The sequence below is a fragment of the Nicotiana tabacum genome, chromosome 10 (assembly GCF_000715075.1).
Source record: "Nicotiana tabacum cultivar K326 chromosome 10, ASM71507v2, whole genome shotgun sequence".
In the NCBI taxonomy this organism is placed as follows: domain Eukaryota; kingdom Viridiplantae; phylum Streptophyta; class Magnoliopsida; order Solanales; family Solanaceae; genus Nicotiana; species Nicotiana tabacum.
The window spans coordinates 173,349,985-173,362,671 of record NC_134089.1 but is presented as its reverse complement, the minus strand read 5'-3'; the positions used below and the strand labels follow the sequence as shown (position 1 = coordinate 173,362,671).

The 12,687-nt window shown below is 36.4% G+C and overlaps 1 pseudogene; it reads left to right on the top strand.

The window, feature by feature from the left end:
- The first annotated feature begins 3,955 nt into the window (after positions 1-3,955).
- Positions 3,956-12,417, top strand: LOC107760013 (ATP-dependent Clp protease ATP-binding subunit ClpA homolog CD4B, chloroplastic-like; annotated as a pseudogene).
- The last annotated feature ends 270 nt before the right edge of the window (positions 12,418-12,687 follow it).

The following is a 12,687-nucleotide window of genomic DNA, read 5'->3' as shown; positions in this document are numbered from 1 at the left end:
ATTCTCAATGGACCCAATGCGCTAAATGCTCTCAATTCTTCGATTATCTGTTTCTTAGCTCCACACATTAGTTTCTATCGGTTGCAATTTTCGGTGTTTTTTTTTTTTTTTGAATTGGTATTACTCTTTTCAGGATGTCTAATTACTAGTTAGTACTCAATTGTATTTCCAGGTTAATAAATAATATTTTTCTTGAATTGGTTGAACATGCACTTTAGTTATTTGGGGATCTGGTTTTTCTGATATTTTTCTGGATTTGGGAGTACAATCCTGTTATTGGGTTTGTGTTAGCTTAACATAAAGTAACATTTGATTATAATTTTATCTGGCTTCTAATGCTGTTGTTTTTCTGGATAATTAGTGAATTCCTATGATTCTATCTATTAGGCATGGTCTCAATTATTAAGTGGGATACTATTGCACTTTAGTTATTTGGGGATCATATTGCAAGTGATACTGCGTTTGCAGTAGATATTTCTAATAGTTGGAAGAACTTCTCGTTCTTCTGAACTGTCAATATAGGTATATATTGGTTCATGAGCCTATTGTTTTTTATGAAATGCATCAACTAACCTACTTGAGTAGATTATTAGATATTTCGTTACGGAGCATATCAACTTTTAAGACGCAGAGTTTCAATAGCCTGGTTGCCTATCTTTTGATAGGGAACCAACTTATTCAGATTTGAAGATTCACTTCTTGTTTTTAGAGCATATGATAGATCTATACGTAGCCGATAATTGGTGTATCTCCGGGCAGTTCTGTGATTTGACTCTACCAATCTCTCTTCCCTCCCATCATGGAATTATATAGTAGGAATATCAAGTTTGTAGAACTTATTATACTTGTAGTCCGAAAGAGCTTGATTTAAGACATTGAAAAATAGTTGTAAGAATGTTAAAAGGAAGAAATCCATGTGCATAGCATATCATATCTTAGTATATACCACAACACCATTCAACTTCTCAGCTGAAAAAAGATATAATAGTCTCTTCCTGATTTTTATGTATTTGGCCAACTATATATAATGAAACTAGGATATCCCTAATTGTGTACTTTTGGAGCTTTTATGTCAAGAAGCAACACATACCTATCACTTTTGGAAGGTTGGGAACCTTTAGGATATTGGTTCCTTAGAGTTTGGATCTTGGTGGTCTTTTGAAGCATCAGGAATGTGCACCTCATATGATCTTTCTTTCTGTTCTATAGGCTTGTACTATATCGTCGAGTTCTAAGGAGCCAGGGACATTCACATTATCCATGCACTAAAGGCTTGTATTTACTTAAATTTGCAAATAAATTCTGGAGATTCTGTATGTTTTTTAAGTAAGTCTTATTAGATTAGGGCGCGCTCATTGACTTCTATAGCAAAAGAATGTGTTTTACTCCTGAACTCAAAATTTTAAATTGTTAGTCATGTTCTGTTTGAGCTTTACTAAATGCTCTTATTTTGATACAATGACTGTGATGCATTTTTGTTGTCTTAGTATGTTTGATTGGGCATTATTTGTGTGAGTTAAAGGCATATAGATATGTTCATACCATCAGATCTTGAAAGGGTACTATGGAGAATTTGAAGCTTACAGAAAAGGTTCCTTTTATTTGCACTTGTCAAGATTATTCTCTTATAGCAATCCTTAACCATCCATATTATCCAACATTCATCTTTTGTTTCCTTGTCGCTATGCACTATATGTGCCATGATGAACAAGTGGAGTTCTCATTGACTTAGAGGTTTAGTTATCTGCTTAATGTTTGCTAGAATGGTTCCATCAGTAAGGACAAAAGAAAGGTAAGGCTTTTCAAAGCACTGTCTGTCTGGTAAATTTCACTCAATTTATCACTTTCATTATTTCTCTGGGGGAGGACTCATTCCTTGACTAGAATTACTATAAGCCAACTCCCATATTGACTGATGCTTGTTCTTACCAATTTTGGTCCTCATTGTTGTGGTAACCTTTGCTAATGAAATACTTTTATCAGTATCATCCCTTTCCTGCTCGAAATTAAGGGAGGGTAATGATATGAAATGTTGTAAATTCTGTCAGCTGAGAGTAACGTATACACGGGTAGATTACTATGTTGGGCCTTTTCTTTCTGTTCTTCTTCGTTTCATTTTGTTGTTCCGTTTCTTTTGGAAGTTTTTGTCCTTTTTTTTTTCATTCTAGGTTGTTATATTCTCTGTTTTTGGCCCTTAATTTGTACTGAACATCCTTTTGGTTAATACCTTTTTTTGCTTCCTGTGAGTTCATAGACACGGGATAACCAGAATGATCACATAAATCATAGCAGTGAAATACATCTTAATGGACAGACTATAAGAAGCCTTCTGAACAATGACCAGTATCCACGAGATAGAGAGTTTAAGTTCTCAAGCCCAAAAACAATCAAAAGAAGAATAAAGGACACACGTCAATAATTGAATTTGCCTAAACTTTATGCTTTCATTAACAGTGGAGAATATCAGAAGAACCCAAATCAAGGTTGAGTTGCTTACTTTTGATTTGCATCAATAATCCACCTCCTTGGTTCCGTCAAAAAAGAATGGTCAGGTTACATTATAAGTAGGAAATGTAAAGAAGGGTCTGGTGAATTTGGAATAGCAGAGAATAAACTACAATGAGGAGGAGGAAAGTGGATAGTGCAAAGATGAATCTGAAGAGGCAAAATTGATTATTAAATTTTCTTCTTGAGAGGTATAAATGATTTCAAGAATGTAAGAAGTGGCAAGGTAAGCCCCATCTGAAAAACTTATGATATCTGTACATAAATATCTCTTTAAATTTATTTTGCCTGTCTTTGATCAGGTGACAAGAAAATGGTAAAGGTATTGAACATTTTCATTGAAGGTAATCATTTTAATAGACTGAAACTGTTTCCTTTATATCTTCAGCACTCTATTCTACTGTCCCTTAGGCGTTGCTAAACTATAACCTTACAAGTTGTTCAGGTTTGCCTGTTGGTGAAAAGGGAAGAGTCATTGTTCCACCATCTTTGGGTTATATATGAGTCCTTGCTGAAAATGCACATCATTTAGACTTCCTCGTTGTGATTCCAACGCTTAAAAAATTTCTTTGTTCATGCCTTTTGTCGATGCAGCTTTGGGAAATAGGCTAGGCCTCCAGTACGCCAGACTCATGGCTCCAGTATGAGATTGAATTGGCTGATATATGTGAATGATAAAGATTACATGCGGTTACTTCAGTCTAATCATTTTTGAGCTACAACTGAAGTGAAGAATTTCAAGGATGAAAGCGATGTTGCCAACCCTTGTAGAGGTACTTATCTGAAGACTTTAATCTATACTGAAGCTGCATTTTAGACGGTAAGCAAAGCAGTTCTCCCCTCCTGTGATGGTATTAGCTTTGATAACTGAAGGTTTTGTTTTTGCCTTTGGGAGATGTGTATATATATACATGTTTGGCGACTTTGCATATTGATCCAAGAGAATTTTGGTGCTGAGTTCATATGATAAAACTTGCTGTTTCTTAGTCAGTGACTGGTTTTTTAGATGTTTATTTATATGAGGTGTAATCAATGGTTCCAGAAGAGTTTGTATCCTCTGAAATGAAGATCGATCCAGCAAGGGACTCAATAACATCTCCAACCACCTATATCGAACTAGAGAGGAAAATGAGTTAACAAACCTCTAATAGAAATCAAATTAGCATATAAAATACTATTAATCTGCACTAATCCTAGGGTTCTCACGGTGTGAAGTCTGGACAATATATATGAAATTAAGCACGATGGAAATGGGAAAGATTTACACGTTGATCGGGGAAAGAGCTTTCAATAGCTTTTGCTTCTGTTTCTTATTTTTGTAGTTTTCTGAAGTGTTTGTCTAAGTTTAAGGCGAGCATGGAATACCTTCGGGGAAGTAGTTTCCAACTCCCATCTGAATGTGGAAGAAGACCCAATTCCTTAAAATTCTGAACAGCGGATCTAGGGAAAGATGAAGAATGTGCTTGTACAGGCCAGCCTTAAAAGCAGATTGAGCGTAGCATTTATTGTTCTGGGGAAGCATGACGAATATGCTATGCTCAATCTGCTGTTGAGGCAAACTTTGGCAGGCAATTTGTTCAAGTGCCTTTTATATTTCAAGCCAAGAATGATAGGCAAGAGTAATGAGGCTGTTGGTGCTAGTGTTTGAGGTGGAACTTCTGGCCAAAACATGCCTATGGCACTAATTTGACAAGGTTAGCTGAAGAGGTACTTAGAAATTTATATTATTCATAATGTGACTCTTAGAAACCAAAGAAGTTCTATATTTCATATCTAGAAGAGAAGATTACAAGGCCTATAAATTTTTTCCCTGACTACCTTGATTTCTCTCATTTGTAGCATGATTACATTTTTAACTTGGCTTTCTGCACGATAAAACAATTGACTTGATTGATGAAATTGGTTCCCTTGTTAGACTTCGCCATGCACATTTTTAGATTACTCTCTTAGTCTACCATGCCATACCCTCTTTCCCTAATGGAATCATTACCCATTTTTCTTTGATAACATCTAGCTCCCCGAGGAAGCAAGAGAGCTCAAGAAAGAGCTTCATCAGATTACAAAGGAGAGATAAAGCTGTGCGCGGTCAAGATATTGAAAAGGTGTTTGGTTTCCTCTAGATTATGTTGAGTTTTTGTTTAAGATGAAATAGTCTTAAAATTAAAGTGAATGGAAAATGTGATTTGGATTTAGATTTGGATTTGGATTCGGATTTGGCCAAATGATCGATCGATTGATTAATTTTTTGGACCAAATTTATTTGTTAATAGTGAATATTAACGTGATATAATCCGTGTTTGTAACGGATGTTTTTCATTCTGTGTATTGTGTTGCAACACTAAACAATAAGCAGCCTAGTGCACATCCCACAATGGTGCAAGTGCTCCTCCCACCAAGCAAGTGTACATTCCACCATGTATGTGCTTCCTCCATGATAGCCTAGTGCTTGTTGCACCATGGAGGGGGCGGATTTCTCTCAAATAACTGCTATAAATAGAGCATAAGTTGGAGAGAAAGAGGAACACATCGGAAAATACACTCGAAACACTCTGTATACACTTAATATACACTCTGTTTACACTGGATATACACTCAGTATATACTGGATATACACTCTGTATACACTGCGTATACACTGGAAAAACGAATTTGCAATCTGATATTCTCTTCAGTAAGAATTCAACATTGGCTATACTTTGCATTCCTTCCTCTCAGAATTTTCATTCGACTTCTGAGTTTTTCTCCCTTGTTCTGCATTGTTTTAAACTACAAACAAAGCATCCGTAAGTGTGATTTGTTGCCGAACTTTGTATTCGCTGAAATACTGGAGTTTGAAGTACCGCTACACCAGTGTGTAATTCGTTCTATCCTGGAAGGAAATAATCCATAACCTTGGGTACTAGGAGGGGATTAAATTCCTTAAGGAAACATTGTGAATTCAGTAGGCTCGAATTAATTTCTGTTTTATTTATATTTACGTTTATAAGCTAACGTTCTAATTTCCAGAATCATTATTTACAAGTACAGAAGGAACAACAATCTTAAGGAATTTAATAATTTTAATTTCTGTATTTGTGTTACTCTGGAAACTATAACCTTTGTGGTTTTTGTGTACTCCCGTTTGGAGAGTAAAGCCTTCGTGACGGTTTGTTGGAGATTAAAATCTACGTGATTTTTACTCCAGTTTTAAAGCCTTCGTGGCGTTTTGTTGGAGATTAAAATCTACGTGATTTTTCACTCCAGTTTTAAACGTTTATTAAACGTTTGTTTGTGTCATTTTTACAGTAAAAATGGCGAATGATGGAAATCAAGCTGTTCCGATGATGACTGCCAACACATCGACAAGTCGAACTCCGGCATTGGCACCGACAGAGAAACCCGAAAAATTTTCCGGGATGGATTTCAAGCGCTGGCAGCAAAAGATGTTCTTCTACTTGACTACGTTATGTCTACAGAAGTTCATCAAGGAAGATGTTCCTGATCTTCCAGATAAAACTCCAGAGAATGATAGCTTTCTCGTGATTGAGGCGTGAAAGCATTCTGGTCCGAAATACAACCCAAGCAAGAAGCGGTTCAGTGGAAACTGCTACAACTGTGGGAAAACCGGACACAAATCTACGGAGTGTCGTGCTCGGAAGAAAGACAAGCAAAGGGGTCAAGCAAACATGGTAGAAAAACATGATGATGTTGATGACTTGTGCGCCATGCTTTCTGAATGCAACCTGGTAGGAAACTCAAAGGAGTGATGGATTGATTCTGGAGCCGCTCGCCATGTTTGTGCTGTGAGGGAAGCATTTTCTACATATGCTTCTGCTGGACCCGAAGAGACGCTCTCTATGGGAAATGCTGCTACAACAAAAATTGAAGGATACGGAAAGATATTTCTCAAGATGACTTCTGGCAAGGTCATGACTTTGAACAACGTCCTTCATGTTCCCGAGATTAGGAAGAACTTAGTCTCTACTGGATTTCTTGTAAAGCATGGTTTCAAGTGCGTTTTTGTATCTAACAAGGTAGTGATTAGTCAGAATGAAATGTTGGTAGGAAAAGGTTACCTTGCTGAGGGCCTTTTCAAGCTGAATGTAATAGTTGTTGAAACTAATAATAAAACTTCAGCTTCTTCTTACTTACTTGAGTCAAATGATTTATGGCATGTACGTTTGGGTCATGTCAATTATAAAACCTTGCGAAAAATGATTAACTTGGAAGTATTGCCTAAGTTTGAATGCGAAAAATCAAAATGTCAAATATGTGTGGAATCTAAGTATGTTAAACATCCTTATAAGTCGGTTGAAAGGAATTCAAATCCTTTAGACTTAATTCACACAGATATTTGTGACATAAAGTCAATACCATCTCGCGGTGGAAAGAAGTATTTCATAACTTTTATTGACGATAGTACTCGATATTGCTATGTTTACTTACTTAATAGTAAAGATGAAGCAATAGACGCATTCAAGCAATACAAAAATGAAGTTGAAACGCAACTTAACAAGAAAATCAAAATGATAAGAAGTGATAGGGGTGGTGAATATGAATCTCCTTTTGAACAAATATGTTTAGAATATGGAATTATTCATCAAACAATAGCTCCTTACACGCCCCAATCCAATGGGATTGCAGAAAGAAAGAATCGTTCATTAAAGGAGATGATGAACGCATTGTTGATAAGTTCTGGTTTGCCACAGAACTTGTGGGGGAAGCCGTTCTTACGGCCAGCCGAATACTAAATCGAGTACCCCATAGTAAAACACAATCCATTCCATATGAAAAATGGAAAGGAAGGAAGCACAACTTGAATTATTTTAAAGTGTGGGAGTGTTTAGCAAAAGTGCAAGTTCTTCAACCCAAAAGGGTAAAAATAGGACCGAAAACAGTTGATTGTGTTTTCATAGGATATGCGACTAATAGTAAAGCATATCGATTTCTGGTTCATAAATCATAAAATCCCGACATTCATAATAATACGGTTATAGAATCAGATAATGCTGAGTTCTTTGAAAATATATATCCGTATAAAAAGGAATGCGAGTCGATTGGTGAAGGATCTAAATGACCTCGGGAAGAAACAAAAGAAAGTACATTTAATCAAGAGGATCCAAGACGTAGTAAACGTCAAAGAACGTCTACTTCGTTTGGACCAGATTTTGTGACTTTCTTATTGGAAAATGAGCCTCGAACATTTAAAGAAGCTATGTCTTCTTCGGAATCATTGTTCTGGAAAGAGGCAGTCAATAGTGAAATAGAATCCATATTGAACAACCATACATGGGAATTGGTTGATCTTCCTCTTGGAAATAAACCTTTGGGTTCTAAATGGATTTTTAAGAGAAAAATGAAAGATGATGGCACTATTGATAAATTTAAGGCAAGACTTGTTGTCAAAGGGTATAGACAACGAGAAGGTCTTGACTACTTTGATACATACTCCCCAATTACAAGGATTACGTCCATACGGATGTTAGTAGCATTAGCTGCAGTGTATGGTCTTGAAATTCATCAAATGGATGTTAAAACGGCCTTCTTAAATGGAGAGTTGGAGGAAAAAATTTACATGGAACAACCTGAAGGGTTTGTGGTTCCAGGTAAAGAAAATAAGGTATGTAGACTTGTTAAGTCCCTTTACGGATTAAAACAAACACCCAAACAATGGCATGCGAAATTTGATCAAACAATGTTGTCAAATGGTTTTAAGATAAATGAATGTGATAAATGTGTGTACATTAAAAATGTTCCAAATCACATAGTCATTGTTTGCTTATATGTGGATGATATGATGATAATGAGTAATAACATTGCCAACATAAATGCTACTAAGCGTATGCTAACTAGCAAGTTTGATATGAAGGACTTGGGAATTGCGGATTTAATTCTGGGGATTAAGATCCAAAAAACTCCTCAAGGTCTGGCATTGTCATAATCTCATTATATTAAGACAGTACTTGAAAAATTCAAGCACTTGGGCTTTAAAGTTGCAAAGACTCCAATTGACATAAATCTTGCACTAGCAAAGAATAAAGGCCAAAGCATATCACAATTGGATTATGCTCGTGTGTTGGGATGCTTAATGTACATCATGAATTGTACACGACCAGATATAGCTTGTGCTATAAGTAAACTAAGTCGATACACGAGCAATCCAGGTCAATCTCATTGGATGGCAATGAAACGAGTTTTGGGATACTTAGAACATACCCAAAATTTTGATTTGCACTACAGTAAATATCCTGCGGTGATTGAAGGATATTGTGATGCAAATTGGATCACCGGTTCAACTGATTCGAAGTCCACAAGTGGATATGTATTCACTATTGGTGGAGGAGCGGTATCTTGGAAGTCGTCTAAACAAACATATATTGCCCGCTCTACAATGGAGGCTGAGTTCATAGCCAAAGATAAAACCAGTGAAGAAGCTGAATGGCTCCGGAATTTCATGGAAGACATTCCATTTTGGCCCAAACCGTTGGCACCAATATGCATACATTGTGATAGCCAAGCGGCAATTGGAAGGGCTGGGAGCGTTATGTATAACGGTAAATCTCGTCATATACGACGAAGACATAAAACCGTTAGGCAACTTCTCTCTAGAGGAATTATCACGATTGAATATGTAAAGTCAAGTGATAATGCGTCGGATCCACTTACAAAAGGCCTAACTAGAGAGGTAGTTGAGAAATCATCGAGGGGAATGGGACTATGGCCGAGAACAAGTCATTGTGGCGGTAACTCTACCTAGAAGACTGGAGATCCCAAGATCTAGGTTCAAGGAGATCAAACAAAGTCATTAATGACGGTTCAACATTGTCAACAAAATTTTTTTTAGTCCATTCTCGTGATGAGACAATGTTCAGTACCAAGGATAAAGCATTAAGGCTTTTTAATGATTTCTAAATTTGATACATGGTATATCAAATAGTGTATCTACGGGATGACACGTTTAGGAATCACCTATGTAAGTGTGAAGTGTTAGTCACTTCAAGGAGAATTTTGCAAGGTCAATTCTCTACGCACTTATGAAACCAGACAATGTTCATGGCTGAAACGAACACAACAATGAGAACCAAAGACAGTTAAGGGATTGATTGTGTGACTTATGGTTTTCTAGGTATACACTAAAGTTCGACGGTTCAAAGATATCAAATCTACCGATTGACCGAGTATATCCGACATAAGTTCACTGCGGAAAGTTCAAAGGGAAACCTACTTATCCAGATGCAATTAATTCTTGCTTGCAAATCACACAAGTTTTTCATGCATACTTCCGTGATATAGCCATTCCCCATTCATGTGGGGGATTGTTGAGTTTTTGTTTAAGATGAAATAGTCTTAAAACTAGAGTGAATGGGAAATGAGATTTGGATTTGGATTTGAATTCGGATTTGGTCAAATGATCGATCGATTGATTAATTTTTTGGACCAAATTTATTTGTTAATAGTGAATATTAACGTGATATAATCCGTGTTTGTAATGGATGTTTTCCAATCTGTGTATTGTGTTGCAATACTAAGCAATAAGCAGCCTAGTGCACCTCCCACAATGGTGCAAGTGCTCCTCCCACCAAGCAAGTGTACATTCCACCATGTAAGTGCTTCCTCCATGATAGCCTAGTGCTTGTTGCACCATGGAGGGGGCAGATTTCTCTCAAATACCTGCTATAAATAGAGCATAAGTTGGAGAGAAAGAGGAACACATCGGAAAATACACTCGAAACACTCTGTATACACTTAGGGGTCGTTTGGTAGGATGCATTAGATAAAATAATGCATGCATTAACTTTGTGTATTAATAATACCTTGTTTGGTAGACATTTTGAACCTATGCATTAGTTATGCAAGCATTAGTTATACATCCTATTTGGTATTATCCTATGCATAACTAATGCATAGAAAATAATGGTATTAGCAATGCAATGAGTTTTAATGCATGCATTAGCTTAGTTAAAGACAAAATTGTCCTTCAACATTTATGCTTGATTAAATTATGCTAGTTATTATATTGATGGAAGTTTAAAATAATCCAAATAGTGAGAAATAAAATTATAGCTCTAGTAAATAAATAAATACTTAGCATATTTCCTTTTTTATATATAAATATTTAGTTCTATTTTACAATATAGGTAGACAAATTAAATAATTTTTTAAAAACTTTTTTTCATATAAAAATATTTCTCAACATATGTTCCATTTAGAAAGTTAAAGTGATGGATTGGTTTTGAGGGCATTTTTGTAAACAAATAATTCTTTTAGAAATTGCATAATGATTTAATACATCAAACCAAACAATGGATAAGAAATATGTCACTATAACTAATACCATCATAACTAATGCAAGAATAACTAATACCAGCATTACTAATATACCCTATTCAACATTATTCTGATGCACCCTACCAAACGACCCCTTAATATACACTCTGTATACACTGGATATACACTCTGTATACACTGCATATACACTGGAAAAACGAATTGCAATCTGATATTCTCTTCAGTAAGAATTCAACATTGGCTATACTTTGCATTCCTTCCTCTCAGAATTTCCATTCAACTTCTGAGTTTTCCTCCCTTGTTCTGCATTGTTTTAAACTACAAACAAAACATCCGTAAGTGTGATTTGCTGCCGAACTTTGTATTCGCTGAAACACTGGAGTTTGAAGTACCGCTACACCAGTGTGTAATTCGTTCTATCCTGGGAGGAAATAATCCATAACCTTAGGTACTAGGAGGGGATTAAATTCCTTAAGGAAACACTGTGAATTCAGTGGGCTCGAATTAATTTCTGTTTTATTTTTATTTACGTTTATAAGCTAACGTTCTAATTTCCAGAATCATTATTTACAACAACAAATTATATTTCCTTATTAAGGCATTGAACTTATTTTCTTGCTAGTTTTAAATAATTCCGTACCTCTCATTGCATCTGGCGGACTGGGGAGTTGCGTGATAGAGAAATGGATACAGCTCTCACCCCGGAAGACAAAAACAAAGAGGCTGGAGATGCAGGTCGTTCATTACAGAGACAGATATTCTGCACATTGTGTCTTCGTGGACTGGCATCCCTGTCAAGAAGGTCTCACGGATGAGTCTGATCGCCTCCAAAAAATGCAAGAAACTCTTCACACGAGAGTAATATATCAGCCAGGATGAAGCTGTAAAAGCCATTAGTCGTGCCATCCAACGTGCTCATGTTGGACTCAAGAATCTCAGTAGTCCTATTGCCAGTTCATCTTTTCTGATCCAACTGGTCTTGGGAAGTGAGAACTGGTCAAGGATTTGGCAGTGTACTAACTCGGTTCTGAAGAAGCACTGATCCGGCTTGATATGAGTGAATTTATTGAGAGACACTGTCTCCAATTGGTTACACTAAAGTTTGTGAATCGTCACTGTTGTGCTCTTTAATGAGATCGAGAAGGATCATCCTGATGCTTCAAATTCTTGAAGATGGAAGATTGACAGACAGCAAGAATTCACTTGTCATCATGACATCAAATGTTGGAAGCAGTATGATAGAGAAAGAAGGCCGTCGTATAGGTTTTGATCTGGAATATGATGAGAAGGACAGCAGTTAAAACCATATCAAGAGCTTGGTGATTGAGGAGTTGAAATAGTACTTCAGGCCAGAGTTCTTGAACAGATTGGATGAGATTATTCTGTCAGCCCACTAAGTTAGAGGTAAAGGAGGTGGCTGATATCATGCTTTAAGGAGGTATTCGAGAGGTTGAAAAATAAAAAAAATAGAACTTCAAGTGACAGAGATGTTTAGCAATTGGGTGGTTGGGGAAGGATACAATCCAAGCTATGGAGCAAGATCGTTGAGGAGAGCTATTTTGAGACTGCTGGAAGAAAGCTAGCATGGCCGAGAAGATGCTTGCAGGTGAGATCAAAGTAATGTGGATTGAGATGACAATGTGACTCTCCACAATGGAACTAGCTATCGCGGACAAATAGAGTTGAATGCACCTGATGATTTTGTTTTCCATTGTATGCCTTAACAAGTAGAAAAGGATTTTAATATAAATGTTACGAGCTGAGTTGTTCCCAAGAGGACTTGCTTTATGTTCATTCATTCTGAACTTCTTTGGGAAGCATGACAGGAACTGATTAAGATTCAGCCAATTAATCAAGTGACTTGGTATTCTCTCCTACAAAATTTTGATCTTTAATGGCAGATAATTAAATAAA